This window comes from Lolium rigidum, chromosome 7, assembly GCF_022539505.1.
Source record: "Lolium rigidum isolate FL_2022 chromosome 7, APGP_CSIRO_Lrig_0.1, whole genome shotgun sequence".
Classification (NCBI taxonomy): Eukaryota; Viridiplantae; Streptophyta; class Magnoliopsida; order Poales; family Poaceae; genus Lolium; species Lolium rigidum.
The window spans coordinates 49,016,321-49,028,386 of NC_061514.1; the positions used below are offsets into that span (position 1 = coordinate 49,016,321).

Sequence of the window (12,066 nt, forward strand, 5' to 3'; positions counted from 1 at the left end):
ACACACTACTGGGATTGATAAGCATAGCATAACTTTCGAAAACAAATTCCTACCATGCATACTAGTTTGAAAAACACTAATGCATATATAAAATAGGTAGGATTTGAATGTCACTTGCCTTGATCAAAGCAACCCGCACAATCACAGCAATCACAAGCACCACCTTGATCTCCTCCACAATCTATTCAAACAATTCACAACAAATAAACACACATTCGATATGAACAATCATAGACATGTATGCATGCATGCTATGCAACCATTTAATTTCACACCAGAGGTGGTGTGTAAGTGTTGCATTATGTGCTCTACGATATGTGTCATGTTAATAAAATATTCTGGACATATAATTTGATTTGGAAAAAATCATTAACCGAGTATCTATTCAACATATACAATCTTAATAATTAGCTACTGCAAGCATTATGTGTTGCAAAAATATGAGTTGGACCTCCCTGGATAGGTTACAGTAATACAAAGGTGCAGCAATTGGAATTACTCGAAAACCATTTATAGAATTTGAATTATGACTGAATTACTGATTTGAATAGATTTTATTAAAGCAACTTTGTGCACGTACCAAAGTTGTACAACTCCTATATCATACTGTAGTACACGATCTGAGGATTCCAGAAAGTACAAATTCATAAATTTTGGCCCGGTAGATTATTTTATATAATTTTTATAGTGTACAATAGTCAAATTCCCTACCTGAATTTTAATACGAAATCTATAACTGTACCCATGCTATATTACTGCATAGTTGTATTCTACATACTGCAAGCTTTCCAACTATATAAAATTTGCAAAATTTGGCCCAGCGGTTGATTTTATATCGATTTTACAAGTTTGGACAGCAAATCTGAGATTTGAAAATCGAATTCAAACCGCGTTTGACTAAATTGACCGGGGCGCTGACAGAAGCTGCCACGCGGCGCGACGCGATTGGCCGCGCGGTGATCACGCGGATCGCCCCCCTGGGACTACCGTGGCCGTTAGATCCAATCGATCTGGACGGATCAGATCTAAACGCTAAAAGAAAATAAAATAAAAACAAAAGGAAAAAGGGGGTGGAGCTTACCTGCCGGCCGGCGGTAATGGCGCGACGGCGGAGGCTCGGGCGGGTGGCGTCGGCGGCGCTACGGCGGGAGCTGGCAGCGTCGGAGGCGGCTACGGGAGGCGGCGCGACGTGGCGCGGACAGTGGTGGTGGCGGCGCGGCAGATGGCGAGCTAGGGCGCGCGCGGCAGGCGGCTGTTGGCGGTGGCAGGCGCGGCGACTTCGGCGAGAAATCGCCGGGGCTTGGCGGCGCGGTTTGGGGCGGCGGCTTGGGGGAAAAGTGCGGGGCGCGGCGCTTTAAATAGGGGGCCCGAGCACGGACGTCGAGGGGCGCGGACGGCTACGATTTCGCTCCGAGTCGACCTAGGCAAGCAACGGCGGAGCAGAGTCCGGCCAGGACACGGGAGGAAGAAGGCGCTGACGAGCGGGCCCCGCTGACGGGCGGGCCCCACCTGTCGGTGAGGGAAAGGGAGAGAAGGAAAAAAAAACAAAAAGGAAAAGGCGGTGCGGTGCGGGCCGCGCTTTGGCAGGCTGTTGGGCCGATGCGGTCGGGCTGGCCCATTCGGCCGGTCCGAACCGTTTTTCTTTCTTTTTTTGTTCTTTTTCTTTTTCCTTTTTACTGTTTTTGACATAACTTTAGTTTTAGGTATCCAAATTGACCTAAACCAATTTCTAAATTTTTGTAAAATTCAAGGCTTTATTTTAAACAGTAAAGAACAATGTTTTGACACAATTTAGCATGGTAGGGAAATAAAGTTCTTTGCAAATAGGATATTTGGCTATAGTTTTTCTCAGTTGTGCTTAACAATTTATGTGTACATGAACAAATGCAAAGATGCCATGAATGCATGCAGGTTTTTGTATTTTGAAAACTAGGGATGTTACAGACTAACCCCCTTAAGATGAAGCACGTCCTCGGGCTTCGGAAAGGCTAGCAAATAGGTGTGGGTAATCTTCTCGAAGACTGTCTTCGCGTTCCCAAGTTGCCTCTTCCTCGGTATGGTGACTCCATTGGACCTTGCAGAACTTGATAGTTTTGGTGCGAGTATTTCTTTCAGCTCTCTCCAAGATCTTAATGGGTTTCTCCTCATATGTCAAGTCACTTTCCAATTGAACTTCCTCGAGCGGTACTGTATCCTTTAATGGTGTTTCTGACATCTCAGGGTGACATTTCTTCAACTGACTGACATGGAACACATTATGAACAGCTGAAAGAATCTCTGGCAGTTCAATCTCATAAGCTACTTCTCCTTTGCGAGATAAGATCTTGAACGGTCCGATGAATCTCGGGGCTAACTTTCCCTTGATCCCAAATCTCTTGACTCCTCGAAGGGGTGACACTCTGAGATAAACTCTATCGCCTATTTCATATGAGACATCTCTACGCTTATTGTCAGCATAGCTCTTTTGTCTAGACTGTGCTACCTTCAATCTATCCTTGATCAGTCTAACCTTTTCTTCGGCTTCTTGGATGATATCTGGTCCAAAGAAACTCCTTTCTCCTACTCCACTCCACAGCAGGGGCGTGGTACACTTCCTCCCATACAGGGCTTCAAATGGGGACATCTCTATGCTTGGCTCGGTAGCTATTGTTGTAGGAGAACTCCGCATACGGTAAACTATCATCCCAACTAGTTCCATAGTCTATAACACAAGCTCTCGAGCATATCCTCCAGGATCTGATTCACTCTCTCAGTCTGTCCATCTGTCTGAGGGTGAAATGCTGTACTAAACTCCAATCTAGTTCCTAAGGACTCATGCAACTGCTTCCAGAAATGCGAGGTAAATTGGGTACCTCTATCAGACACAATACTCTTAGGAACTCCGTGAAGGCATACTATCCTCTTCATATAGATATCCGCTAACTTAGCGGCTGGTGTAAGTGGTCTTCACGGGTACAAAGTGAGCTACCTTGGTCAAACGATCCACTATTACCCAAATCGAATCATACCACGACTTTGTTCGGGGTAATCCGATAATGAAGTCCATACCAATTTGGTCCCACTTCCGATCTGGAACCTTCGGCGGTTGCAGTAACCCAGCTGGCTTCACGGTGCTCAGCCTTTACTCGCTGCACACATCACACTTGGCTATATATTCGGCGATGTCTCGCTTCATATTATTCCACCAAAATCTCTCCTTCAGATCCATGTACATCTTGGTATTGCCAGGGTGAATGGAATATGGTGTCTCATGAGCTTCCTGAAATATCAGCTTCCTTAGCTCAGGGTCATTGGCTACGCAAATACGCTTTCCAAACCAAACAATACCCTGTTCATCTTCACTAAAACCTTTTGCTTTATCCTCCTTCAAGTTTTCCCGTATCTTCTCTATATCTTCGTCTCCCTTCTGGGTTTCTTTTATCCTATCCATCAGCGTAGGTTGTACTATTAAGGATGCTACAAAGCCTTCCGGTACTACTTCCAAACTAAGGTCCTTCAATCCCTTGCACAGATCTTCCGGTAAATCCTCCGTCGATAGCCAATTCAGATAAGACTTACGACTTAGGGCATCTGCCACTACGTTTGCTTTACCGGGGTGGTATTGCAAACTCAGATCGTAATCCTTGATGAGTTCCAACCATCTTCTTTGCCTCATGTTCAATTCCTTCTGGGTGAAAATGTACTTCAAACTCTTGTGGTCGGTGAATACTTCACATCGTTTCCCCATCAAATAGTGTCTCCAGGTCTTCAGTGCATGCACTACTGAAGCTAACTCTATATCGTGTGTGGGATAATTGACTTCATGTTTCTTGAGTTGCCTCGAAGCATAAGCTGCTACCTTGCCTTCCTGCATCAACACACTTCCAAGGCCTTGGTGAGATGCATCACAGTACACTTGGAACTCCTTCTCCAGATCTGGTAGACACAGGATCGGTGCAGACACCAATCTCTTCTTCAATTCCTGGAAACTGGCCTCACATGCCTCAGTCCAAGTAAACTTCTTCTCTTTCTTTAGCAACTCAGTCATCGGTTTAGCTATCTTGGAGAAATTCTCAATGAATCTCCTATAGTAGCCTGCTAATCCCAGGAAGCTACGAATTTCTCCGACATTCTTAGGCGGTTCCCATTCTGTCACAGCTGCAACCTTGGATGGATCAACAGCAATCCCTTCCTTGGATATGATGTGTCCAAGCCTACTTCACTAAGCCAAAACTCACATTTACTAAACTTGGCATATAGCTGGTGTTCTCGAAGTTTCTCCAATATCAGACGAAGGTGTTTCTCATGCTCCTCTTCGCTCTTGGAGTAGATAAGTATGTCGTCAATGAAAACTACGACAAACTTGTCAAGGAATTCCATGAACACTTTGTTCATCATATTCATGAAGTATGAGGGAGCATTGGTTAAGCCGAAAGGCATCACCGTATACTCATATGAACCATATCTAGTGACAAAGGCTGTCTTGGGAATGTCATGTTCTCTAATCTTGAGCTGAAAATATCCAGACCGAAGGTCGATCTTGGAAAACACACTAGCTCCAACCAACTGATCAAAAGATCATTGATTCTAGGTAGGGGGTATTTGTTCTTGATGGTAACCTCATTTAGCGAACGGTAATCCATAACCAAACGCTGGCTTTTGTCCTTCTTCTCAACAAACAGAACGGCGCTCCCCACGGCGACGAACTCTCCCTAATGAAACCTTTTCCTAACTGCTCCTTCAGTTGTTTCTTGAGCTCCTTCAACTCATCGGTAGACATAGGGTAAGGTCTCTTTGCTATAGGGCTCGTGCCCGGAAGCAGTTCTATAAGGAACTCCACATCTCTATCAGGAGGCATTCCTGGTAGCTCATCAGGGAAAACATCAGGGTATTCCTTGACTATGCGTACTTGGTCTAGGCTAACCCCCTTAAGATTTTCCAGCCTTATTTCTCCAAAGTCCAATCGGGATTTGAACCTAATTCGTTTTCCCTCGGGGGTTGTGAGAGTGATTGATTTACTCACACAATCTATGACTCCTCTATGGGTTGTCATCCAGTCCATTCCCAAAATAACATCCAAACCTTGTGATTCTAGGATTACTAAGTGAGCGGGGAATTTATAGGGGCCAATTTCTAACACCAAACTTCGGCATCCCGAATTGACTATCATCTCTCCACCAGGGGAACTTACTTTAATAGTTTTTCCTATTGTTTCGGTGGGTAATCCATTTTTATTCACAAAAGCTCTTGATATGAATGAATGCGATGCACCAGTATCAAATAAAACCAATGCTGTAAATGAGTTGAGTGGAAACATACCCATCACAGCGTCAGGTTCATTCATCACTTCCTCCACGTTGAGGTGGTTCGCCTGTCCCTTTTGGAAGGTATTGGGTTTGGTAGTTTCAGCAGACTTATTCTCCGGACAGTCAGAAGAATAGTGTCCAGGCTTCTTACACTTGTAGCATGTGATAGTGGACAAGTCTCTTGGATTGTGTCGGTGTTGGCCATTATTCCCATTGTGACGGCCATTGTTTCCACTGTGGTTCCCATTGGAATGATTTCCCCTGGATCCTCCATTGAACTTGTGACCATTGAAATTGTTGCCATTCCCCTTGTTGAAATGACCGTTATGCCTGTGTGAGCTATGACTTCCATTCCCATCAGAAGAATGGTGCTTCTTGTGGAATGGCTCAGTGTGACTCTTATTGCTAAACTTCCTCTTGCGGTTCTCCTCCTTCTTGATATTGTTGTCCAAGGTGATGGCTTGATCAAGTAGGGACTGGTAACTGGGTGCGTAAGCCACCGACAATGGAATCTTCAATTCACCCTTAAGTCCATTGAGGAACTTCTCCTTCCTCTTAGCATCTGTGTCAATGTCCTCAGGGGCATACCTCGCCAAGGTACAGAAGTCATCCATGTATTCCTTCAGAGTTCTCCCTCCCTGTCTCAAACTGCGGAATTCATCTCTCTTGAGATTCATAATGCCCGAGGAGATGTGGGCAGTACGGAATCCCTCCTTGAAGGTTTCCCAGTCTAAGCCATCTATTGGATGGGTGAGTTGATAAGTCTCCCACCACATCGCAGCAGGTCCTTCCAGCAAGTGAGCGGTGAACCTAATCTTCTCAGCCTCCGTGCACTCACAGGTGACTAAGTCCTTGTTGACGGAGCGCAGCCAGTCATCAGCTACAATAGGTTCAGTGGCACTGGAGAACTTAGCTGGTCGAAGTCTCAGAAATCTGGCGAGTCTATCCACTGGGGGTGGTGGTGGTGGTGGTGGAGGTGGCGGCGGTGGTGGAGGTGGTGGTGGTGGATTGTTGTTGTTGTTCTGGGCGGTTTGGATGAACTGGGTCATCATCTGCATGAGCTGTGCCTGAGCTGTCATCATCTGATTCAGTGCATCCTGAGTTGGGTCACGTCTTGGCGGCATCTGGTATAGTTTTAGCACAGATAAGAATAAGATAGACAGATCTAGGAAGTAAAATTTCCTACCCATGCACAAGCAAGTCACACAACCAAACAGAAACATTGAAAACCAGAAATTCAAACTTTTACTTAAAACTTATCGAGTTTCGAATATACGACTAAGATAGTTGGTACTGCCTTACATCAGATAGTAGGACAATACAAAGAAACGTAATTAACTAGAAAACCTAATAGTCTAAAGGGATCTTCTAACGTCTCTTGATCGCTCCATCTAAAATTTATAAGAGAAGGCAAGATTAGAAAGGAATTCAAAAGAATAGATAAGTGCAGAAATAATTTTCATAACTATCATTTTAAACAAGTTTGTATCCTATGGTTTTCCAAATCCTAGGGTCTCGATCCTACAGGCAACACTATGCTCTGATACCATTTTGTAGCACCCTACCTTTTAAATAAAGGCAAGATACCTGTGTATAGTGCTATTCCCGGGATCACTGATAGCACACACATTTCAAATGTAGTAATCATAGCAATAGTATCAAATTTATTACAACGCAGATCCTCAGGAGATAAAATAAAGTCTTACAAATTGCATAGCCAAAATAGACTAGCTCAAATTTAAAAGTTCAAAGCAAACACAACGGAAAAATAAGCTGCAGTGAGCCTCCATTGTCTTCATGCGCCACGAGGCGGACATGTTGGAATGTAGACTCGAGATCCTACCTAGTACTCCTCCTCGAGACGAACCTGCACGTTTGAATATGCAGCCCCACGAATGGAGGTCAGTACAATGATGTACTGGCAAATGACACTTATATGGTGGATGTTTTGGGCATAGCTATCTACATGATATATGGCAAGTGGAGTTTAGGCAAATTTGCACAAAGCCAATTTTATCCTACATTTTTATTTCAAATCGAAACATTTTGCAAAACTCATAATGATGTCTTAAACAGTATCATGGTTACATCTCCCATGTACTATCCGACAGTTACTACTCAAATTTTAACTTATTCAGAAAAGGTGATGAGATTCTTCCGTACTTTCCCTGCCTAGAAAGCTCAAATTGTCCGTAACCGGGGACACGGCTAAGATCTTAGGTTTACTCTCGAGAGGTTGTGCACTTTCACCTTACGACCCACCCTTCCCAAGAGAAGAAATGAGACAAGATCTTTCGAGAGGAGGCTTCAACCATAACTAGCAAGACCCGTTCCCGTTTGGTAGCTAGCCACATCATCATGTCAAGCAACAAGTTTGGCCTCACAACTTACTTAATCCCGGCAGAGCCCATAATACCATAAGGCTGCACTGGAAGCTAACTAAACATGGACGACATATTAATCTCTTTAATCCTGAGTGGCCATCCACAAGTGCACATCTCGAGCGACGACAACCACATGACAAGTACTAGACGGGAGTCATGTGGCCCTGAGTAGCCACTCAACTTATGCGCACCCTCAGGCGAAGACAACCACGATATGGCCCTGAGTAGCCACGTACCCTCAGGCGACGACAACCACAAAGTGGCCCTGAGTAGTCACGTACCCTCAGGCGACGACAACCACACCGTGGCCCTGAGTAGCCGCCCACCATTCAACCAATCCACCCAGGTGTTTCATTAAGGTTGTTAATTTTAATTTCCAATACTCACAATCCAGAATGATCAAACAGCGAGTGGCATTTTGTTATTGCTAGGCAATTAAGAATGCTAGCAAGGGTTCATGGTGGCTACACACTACTGGGATTGATAAGCATAGCATAACTTTCGAAAACAAATTCCTACCATGCATACTAGTTTGAAAAACACTAATGCATATATAAAATAGGTAGGATTTGAATGTCACTTGCCTTGATCAAAGCAACCCGCACAATCACAGCAATCACAAGCACCACCTTGATCTCCTCCACAATCTATTCAAACAATTCACAACAAATAAACACACATTCGATATGAACAATCATAGACATGTATGCATGCATGCTATGCAACCATTTAATTTCACACCAGAGGTGGTGTGTAAGTGTTGCATTATGTGCTCTCTGATATGTGTCATGTTAATAAAATATTCTGGACATATAATTTGATTTGGAAAAAATCATTAACCGAGTATCTATTCAACATATACAATCTTAATAATTAGCTACTGCAAGCATTATGTGTTGCAAAAATATGAGTTGGACCTCCCTGGATAGGTTACAGTAATACAAAGGTGCAGCAATTGGAATTACTCGAAAACCATTTATAGAATTTGAATTATGACTGAATTACTGATTTGAATAGATTTTATTAAAGCAACTTTGTGCACGTACCAAAGTTGTACAACTCCTATATCATACTGTAGTACACGATCTGAGGATTCCAGAAAGTACAAATTCATAAATTTTGGCCCGGTAGATTATTTTATATAATTTTTATAGTGTACAATAGTCAAATTCCCTACCTGAATTTTAATACGAAATCTATAACTGTACCCATGCTATATTACTGCATAGTTGTATTCTACATACTGCAAGCTTTCCAACTATATAAAATTTGCAAAATTTGGCCCAGCGGTTGATTTTATATCGATTTTACAAGTTTGGACAGCAAATCTGAGATTTGAAAATCGAATTCAAACCGCGTTTGACTAAATTGACCGGGGCGCCGACGAAGCTGCCACGCGGCGCGACGTGATTGGTCGCGCGGGGATCACGCGGATCGCCCCACGGGACTACCGTGGCCGTTAGATCCAATCGATCTGGACGGATCAGATCTAAACGCTAAAAGAAAATAAAATAAAAACAAAAGGAAAAAGGGGGTGGAGCTTACCTGCCGGCCGGCGGTAATGGCGCGACGGCGGAGGCTCGGGCGGGTGGCGTCGGCGGCGCTACGGCGGGAGCTGGCAGCGTCGGAGGCGGCTACGGGAGGCGGCGCGACGTGGCGCGGACAGTGGTGGTGGCGGCGCGGCAGATGGCGAGCTAGGGCGCGCGCGGCAGGCGGCTGTTGGCGGTGGCAGGCGCGGCGACTTCGGCGAGAAATCGCCGGGGCTTGGCGGCGCGGTTTGGGGCGGCGGCTTGGGGGAAAAGTGCGGGGCGCGGCGCTTTAAATAGGGGGCCCGAGCACGGACGTCGAGGGGCGCGGACGGCTACGATTTCGCTCCAAGTCGACCTAGGCAAGCAACGGCGGAGCAGAGTCCGGCCAGGACACGGGAGGAAGAAGGCGCTGACGTGCGGGCCCCGCTGACGGGCGGGCCCCACCTGTCGGTGAGGGAAAGGGAGAGAAGGAAAAAAAAACAAAAAGGAAAAGGCGGTGCGGTGCGGGCCGCGCTTTGGCAGGCTGTTGGGCCGATGCGGTCGGGCTGGCCCATTCGGCCGGTCCGAACCGTTTTTCTTTCTTTTTTTTTGTTCTTTTTCTTTTTCCTTTTTACTGTTTTTGACATAACTTTAGTTTTAGGTATCCAAATTGACCTAAACCAATTTCTAAATTTTTGTAAAATTCAAGGCTTTATTTTAAACAGTAAAGAACAATGTTTTGACACAATTTAGCATGGTAGGGAAATAAAGTTCTTTGCAAATAGGATATTTGGCTATAGTTTTTCTCAGTTGTGCTTAACAATTTATGTGTACATGAACAAATGCAAAGATGCCATGAATGCATGCAGGTTTTTGTATTTTGAAAACTAGGGATGTTACACTATCGAGCATAAATACCCCCTCTTGGAGTCACAAGTATCCACCTTGCCAGAGTTTCTACTAGCAACGGAGAGCATGCAAGATCACAAATAACATATGACATGAATATATAATCGACCTCAACATAGTACACAATATTCATCGGATCCCAGCAAACACAACATGTAGGATTACATAAAGATGATCTTGAACATGTAGGGCAGCTCACAAGATCTATACATGAAGCACAACTTGGAGAAGAAAACCATCTAGCTACTGTTATGGACCCATAGTCCAGGGATGAACTACTCACACATCACTTCGGAGGCGGGCATGGCGATGTAGATGCCTTCGGTGATGATTTCCCCCTCCGGCAGGGTGCCGGGAAGAGCTTCAGAACCCCCCGAGATGGGTTCTGCGATGGCGGCCGCAACGAAACTTTTCGTGGATGGAGGCTTGGGTGTCTGGGGTTTTCCCAAGATCGTGAATAAATAGGCGGAAGGGCGAGGTCGGTGGAGCCCTGGTGGGCCCACACAACCCCTAGGCGCGGCCAGGGTCTAGGCCGCTCCTAGGTTGGCCTGGCTTCCCCCTGGCGCTTCTTCATCCCCCTTCCGGTCTCTGTCTTTGTTACGGAGAAATATTGACTTTGGATTTTGTCCCGTCCAATTCCGAGAATGTTTCCTGTACAACTTTTCTGAAACCAAAACAGCAGAAAACAGGGAACTGTTACTGTGGCATCTTGTCAATAGGTTAGTGCCGGAAATCATGTAAAAGTGCAACAAAGTGTAAGTAAAACATAGTAAGAAAGGACCGGGGTCCACAGTTCACTAGTGGTGTCTCTCCATAAAGATAAATAGCATGTTGGGTGAACAAATTACAGCTGGGCAAATGATAGAATAAAGATCATACATATCAAGATGACTACTATGAGATTCGTTTGGGCATTACAACATAATACACATACCGTAATCCAACTGCGTCTATGACTAATAATTCACCTTCCGGTTAGCATCCGCACCCCTTTCAGTATTAAGTTGCAAGCAACAGATAATGACATTAAGCAATGTGTGTAAAGTAAACAATAGAATTATCCTTGGATAAACCATTGTAGTTTTCTCCCTAGTAGAAACAACACATCTACAATCTTATAAGTTATTGTCACTCTTCCAGAAAACTAGAGGCATGAACCCACTATCGAGCATAAATACTCCCTCTTGGAGTCACAAGCATCTACTTGGCCAAAGCATCTACTAGCAACGGAGAGCATGCAAGATCACAAATGACATATGACATGAATATAATCAATCTCAACCATAGTATTCAATATTCATCGGATCCCAGCAAACACAACATGTAGCATTACATAAGGATGATCTTGATCATGATAGGCAGCTCACAAGATCTAAACATGAGGCACAAATTGCGGAAGACAACAATCTAGCTATTGTTATGGACCCATAGTCCAGGGATGAACATGTTGGATGTTATTTTTATGATATGCTTAGTATTTATTGTTGCATCATGACTTATCTCAAATATATGAGAGTGCTTAATGTGCCATTGAAAGAATCATGTGTTGTTTCTATCATAAGAAGCATAATATTGTGATATTATCCTTTGATGCTTTATTGGGTTGACTTGGCACATGCTTATACCATGTTATGACTACCAACCAGTCAACTAAAGCCTCTATGATCATTTAGATTTTGACTTGTGATATCATTTTATGCTTTGATTAATATTGTTTTGTCGGTATGCATGATTATGGCCATTATTGCTCTCTTAGTTGGTCGCTCCTAGTCTTTTGCTAGCCTTTGCCTGTACTGAGGATGAAGCTCTACTCATGCATCAAACCACTAAAAACCAAAGTTTTCCAATTGTGTCCACCATATCTACCTATTACCATTATTGCTATTCCAAGTATATTCATCATGTTTTTATCTATCTTTCAAATTGATTATGAATCATAGTCAGTAAAGCTCTCACGAACTTGATGGCACATTTACTTTC

The 12,066-nt window shown here is 44.2% G+C and overlaps 1 pseudogene; it reads right to left on the minus strand.

The window, feature by feature from the left end:
* Positions 1-2,688: 2,688 nt before the first annotated feature.
* LOC124671309 overlaps positions 2,689-12,066 on the minus strand; it is a 63,336-nt pseudogene continuing 53,958 nt past the window's right edge.